The sequence below is a fragment of the Colobus angolensis genome, unplaced genomic scaffold (genome assembly GCF_000951035.1).
Source record: "Colobus angolensis palliatus isolate OR3802 unplaced genomic scaffold, Cang.pa_1.0 Scaffold6, whole genome shotgun sequence".
Classification (NCBI taxonomy): Eukaryota; Metazoa; Chordata; class Mammalia; order Primates; family Cercopithecidae; genus Colobus; species Colobus angolensis.
This window is the reverse complement of record NW_012119598.1, coordinates 20,169,388-20,175,359: the sequence shown is the minus strand read 5'-3', so window position 1 is coordinate 20,175,359 and position 5,972 is coordinate 20,169,388. Positions and strand designations below refer to the sequence as shown.

The 5,972-nt window shown below is 35.1% G+C and overlaps 1 long non-coding RNA gene across 1 annotated transcript in view; it reads left to right on the top strand.

Moving 5' to 3' along the window:
• Positions 1 to 5,972, top strand: part of LOC105526684 — a 109,605-nt gene that overhangs the window by 50,595 nt on the left and 53,038 nt on the right. The window contains exon 6 of the long non-coding RNA XR_001004124.1: positions 2,143 to 2,348. This is a non-coding gene — a long non-coding RNA (uncharacterized LOC105526684). The remainder of the gene's footprint in view (positions 1 to 2,142; positions 2,349 to 5,972) is intronic.

Genomic DNA, 5,972 nt, shown 5'->3' with positions numbered 1-5,972 from the left:
CAAAGTGCTGGGATTACAGGTGTGAGCCACTGCACCTGGTGAATTGTCATGTTTTCTTAGGCTCCTCTTGGCTGCTACAGATTTTCTCAGACTTATTTTTTTTTTTTTTTTTTTTTTGATGATTTTGATAGTTTTCAAGAGCACCTGTCTGGGTATTTTGTTAAATGTCCCTCAATTAGGAGTTGCCTGGTGTTTTTTTCATGATTAGCCTAGGGTTATACATTCTTAGAGAGGAAGATCACAGTACAGACTAGCAAAATGACTTATCACTACTGATGTTCACCTTGATCATCTGGTCAAGTAGCATTTGTCAGGTTTCTCCATTATAAAATAATTGTTTTCCCCTTTTCCATACTGTACTCTTTGGAAGGAAGTAACTATGTACAGCCCACACTTAAGGAGTGAATAGCTATGCTCCCCTTCATGTAGGGTGGAGTATCTAAATAATTTATTTGAAATTCTTCTATATGGGTGATTTGTCTTTTCTCCTCCATTTATTGATTTATTGAATCATTTATATGCGCTCACAGATATAATACTTATTTAATACTTTGGGCTATAAATACTGCTTTTCTTATGCTCGAGTTGTTCCAGGTTGACCGTTGAGAGCTGCTTCGGTTGTCCTTGTAACATAACTTCATCATTATGGGTTTTCAGTTTGTTTGTTTGTTTTGCTTTTAGTACTTCTTCATTTCTGAGCAACAAAGTGCCATGACGCTTGAGGTCATTTTGTATATTTCCAGTCCTGGTGCTCAAATCAGCCATTTCTCCAAGAAGTCCTGCTTACCTTTACTAGAGAATGGTATTAGACACCAAGATCTTGGTGCTAGGTGTGCTTGTTGCTAACTGGTTGTTTTTAGGCTGCCTCAACTGACAGAAGAGGAAAATACATGTCTGTATACTTACCCCTATACATACACATATTTATAAATATGCCTATTCATAACTATCTGTATATTAAGCTAAACATGAGTTGATACTGAAGTGTCCAAATCTAACCTACTACCACATGGATCATTCTAGCTTCCTCCCCTTGTTTTTCTATAGATTTCTACTCCAGCAGTGAGAAACTTAGCTATCGTCATCTGTCATCTATTTACTTCACTGTCCAATCCCAGTGTACCTGTATAGCAATAACAGAATTAATAACCCATACTCCCATGGAAAACAACTTTATCATCTAAAGCACACAGCATTGCCATGTTTTTTAAATGTATGTATGAAAAAATAATTCTAAGAGGCTCTCTTCATTTTTTCACCTTTGATTTCTAAATTTTATTCACTTTACAAGTGGAACAAAAACTACAGACCAGAAAAAAAATATATATATATCTAGAAAAAGTCTTAGGAAAGAGTAAAACTGAAGTCCACAAATATAGGGCTGGTACCTCAGGACTATGAGAGGAGTGAGTGCAATTTCAGATACGACTTTAACAACCCCAGCACAGGGAGCTGTGTTGCTGTCTTTGAGTACAGCACAAAGCTGTCTTTGATTGACAGGCTATCTGAAAGCTGGTGGCAGGCAACAATAGCCCTTTACTTTCTTCCTTCAGTACCCCGACTTAACAAACAACTCCAGGCTCACCCTTATCATTGCTAGGTGAATGTAGAGGATAAAACTAGAAACTCTTTCTTTAAAAAGAAGAAAGCTTTAGTTTTTAAAGCCATTTTGAGTTCACAGCAAAAACTGTATACAGAGTACACAAAGAGTTCCCCCATACAGCCTGCCCTCACACAAGCACAGCCTCTCCTACTATCAACACCTTGTATCACAGTGACACATTTGTTACAATTGATAAACCTATACTGACACACTGCTGTCACCCCAAATCCATAGTTTACATTAGGGTTCACTCTTGGTGTTGTATACATTCTAGGGATTTTACAACTGTATAATGGCATGTACTCACCTATTCAGTATCATGAGGAATAGTTTTACTGGCCTAAAAATGCTCTGTGTCCTGCCTATGCCTCCTTTTCTCCTGCTTAATCCCTGGCAACCACTCATCTTTTTACTACCTTCACAGTTGTATCTTTTCCAGAATGTCATATAATCGGAATTATATAGCATTTAGCTTTTTTCCAAATTGGCTTCTTTCTATTAGTAATATGTATTTACACTTCTTCCATGTATTTGTATAGCTTATTTCCTTTTTACAATACATAATATTCCATCATCTGGATGTACCACAGTTGGTTTATCCATTCACCTACTGAAGACCATCTTGCTTCCAAGTTTTGACAATATGAGTAAAGCTGCCGTAAACATCTGTGTGCAGGTTTTCATGTAGATAGAGTGTTCAGTTCATTTTGGTAAATACCAAGGAGCACAACTTCTGGGTTATATGGTAAGTTTGTTTCATTTTATAAAGAAACTGCCAAACTGTCTTCCAAAGTGGCTGTACCTTTTTGTATTCCCACCTGTAATGAACGAGAGTTCCTGTTGCTCCAACTCTATCCTGTGTTGTCAGTTCTCTGGATTTTAGTTCTTCTATGTGCGTGGTGATAATTCATTGTTTTTCTAATTTGCATGATGTTGCTTTAATGCCATGATTTTGAACATCTTTTTATACGCTTATTGCCATCTGTATATCTTTTTTGGTAAAGTGTCTGTGTATATCTTTGGCTCATTGTCTTTGGGTTGTTTGTTTCTTATTGTTGAGATTTAAGAGTTCTTTGTACATTTTGGATAAGTCTATTATCAGATATGTCTTTTGCAAATGGTTTCTCCCCATTTCAAGCTTGTCTTTTCATTCTCTTAATAGTGTCTTTTGCAGAACAATTTTTTTTATTTCAATGAAGTCTAACCTTTGTTTTTTTTTAATGAATCATTTATTTGATGTTATATCTAAAAACATCATTTCTAAACCAAGGTCATCTTGGTTTTCTTCTGTGTTATCATCCAGGAGTTTTACTGTTTTGCATTTCACATTTAGGTTAGAGTTCATGTTTAGGTAATTTTTGTGAAGGTATAAGGTCTGTAACTATATTCACTATTTGCCATGTAGATGTCGAGTTGTTCCAGTACCATTTGTTGAGAAGGCTAGCTTTTCTCCATTGTATTGCCTTTGCTAATTTGTCAAAGATCAGTTGACTATATTTATGTGGATCTATTTTGGAGCTCTCTATTCTGTCCCACTGGCCTATTTGTTTATTTTTTTGCCAGTGCCAAACTGCCTTGATTACTGTAGCTTTGTCTTGAAGTTGGATGGTGCCAGTCCCCCAATTTTGTTCTCCTTCCATATAGGTTCTGTTTTAGGCCAATTCCTTCTGAATGTAGTGCAAATGCATTTAACCATATTCTCTTTTTCTCTTCCTAGCTTTTCACCTTTCCTACAGTACTTGTCTTGGGAATAACTGACAAAATGGTATTCTGCTTTTTTTTTTCTCTCTCTGGCCTTAAGAAAATTTGATATTAGAGACATTTCTCTGTTAATTCTTCTGATAGGAAGAAGCTGGTCTAACAAGGTGGGTAAGACAAAAGAGACCGAGAGAGATACAGGGACCAACTTCCTGGATGCTTCTGTAGTGATTCCAGACACTTTCTTCCTGGAAGATGCCAGGCAAATGAGCTTCACTGAGCATGCGTCTTTCTTAGACCAAACCCTCTCCTATGACCACTAGGAATTAGATAAATAGTTTTAAATACTGACTGGTGAAAAGTGCTCTTTGCTACATAAAGTTCAAAAATAAGGAAATATTGCAAGGAAAAGGTTCCACAAAACATGAAGTATATTTTCCTAATGCTGGTCACATAGGAAAAAGCGAAAATGCAGTTTTTAAAAAACTATAAATATAATGTGTATATTGTTCTAATTAGAAAAAATGTCCTTCAAGTATTTAGTAGTATTCAAAATAGGCATTTTTTTTTCATTTTATTTTAAGTTCTGGAATATATGTGCAGAACATGTAGGTTTATTACATAGGTATACATGTGCCATGGTGGTTTGCTGCACCTATCAACCCGTCATCTAGGTTTTAAGCCCCACATGCATTAAGTATTTGTCGTAATGCTCTCCCTCTCCTTGCCCACCATCCCCAACAGGCCCCAGTGTGTGATGTTCCCCTCCCTGTGTCCATGTGTTCTCACTGTTCAGCTCCCACTTATGAATGAGAACATGCAGTGTTTGGTTTTCTGTTCCTGTGCTAGTTTTCTGGGAATGATGGTTTCCAGCTTCATCCATGTCCCTGCAAAGGACATGAACTCATTCTTTTTTATGGCTGCATAGTATTCCACAAAATAGGCTTAAAAATCTTTACAATGCTTGGGACTAAAGCAGGTACTTCAAGACTTCCTTTTGTTACATCAGTGAGATTCATTTAATAATGATATTTTAGAATACTTTAGTGAAAATAATTTTTATTGTCAAATTTTTAAATATTCAACACAAGTAATTTTCATTTTTGTTAATTTTCGTAGTAAAAGTGGATACTTCAGACATATGCTTTCTTTCACTCATAGAAGCATATTCAAATTGTTTTGTTTTAGTAACACAGAATTAAGAAAGTTTCTCATATTTCATCTAAAATGAATAGTGCATTTCTGGATGCGAAGAACTATCAATAAGAAAGGTAAGAAATGTGCTTTATTTTCTAGAATACCTGAAACAGCCACAGGTATATTTACAAGGTCTCCACTAAGAATCTTGTAAGTAATATTGTTACTAGTTTTAGAAATGAAATCTTCATTTGGAAGAAATGTCCTTAGAAAGTATTTATTTATAAGTAATGAAGAGGACTAGATAGAATCATTCTTGAAGAGCAGCAATCCACAATACAAAACCACCTGGTACTATTTTTAAACATCAGTATAACATGCATTTTCTATTCAATATGAGATGATTATTATTTGGAAAGTTTTGCTCCCCAGCACTTTCTGAGTCATTATCATTACATATATAAATGTACCTTACAGAAGAAGAGTTCACATGATAGTTGTCATTGCTTATGTACTATTCTTGTTTCTTGTTTTGGCCTAGTCCTTAGTCTTACCAAATTTGTTTGAAGCAACTTACTCTGGAATGCATCCTGGAAAAGCATGTAATCCAATATTGCTCTGTAGCACGACTCTTCTCTCTCAGATTAATCAAACACAACTTCACACTCTACCACACATTTTACACAATAATAGGATTATCTTGCAATTTATCAAATGGGGACAATTTTGAACTGAAAAAGTATGTGTTAAATATTACTTTGGGACAACAGGCAGAAACTGGACGTGTCATATAAATGGAATATACAACATGTAGTCTTATGTGTCTGGTTTCATTCACTTAGCATAATGCTGTCAAGGTTCATCCATGTATCAGTACTTCCTTCCTTTTTCATGCTGAGTAATATTTCATTGTATGACTAAACGTTTTGTTTCTCCAGTCATCAGTTGATACACACTTGGTTTGTTTCTACATTTTGGCTGTTATAAGTAATCCAGCTATGTACCAAGTATACATATTTTTGTGCAAATCTGTGTTTTCAATCCTGATGGTACTCACTGAGGAGTATAATTCCTGGGTCTTATGGTCATTCTACATTTAACTTTCTGAGAAACTGCAAAAAAATGTTTTCCACAGTGGTTGTATGATTTTACATGTCCACAGGCAGTGTATGAGAGTTCTAACATCTTTTCAGGGTCCCCAACACTCGTTCATTTGTTTAAATTATAACCATCTTAGTAAGTATAAATTGGCATTGCATTTTAGGTTGAATTTACATTTTCCTAATGTCCAATGATACTGAATACCTTTTCATAAGCTTATCCACCATTTGTATATTTTTATAGAAATGTCTAGTCACACCTTTTGCTCATTGTTAAAAACTCGGTTAACTTTGTTTCTATTATTGAGTTGTAAGAATTCTGTATATATTCAGGATATTTGACCTTTATCAGATATATGATTTGCAAATACTTTCTCCCAGTTTTACCTTTTTCACTTGCTTGATAGTATCCATTAAAGTAGAAAAGGTTTAAC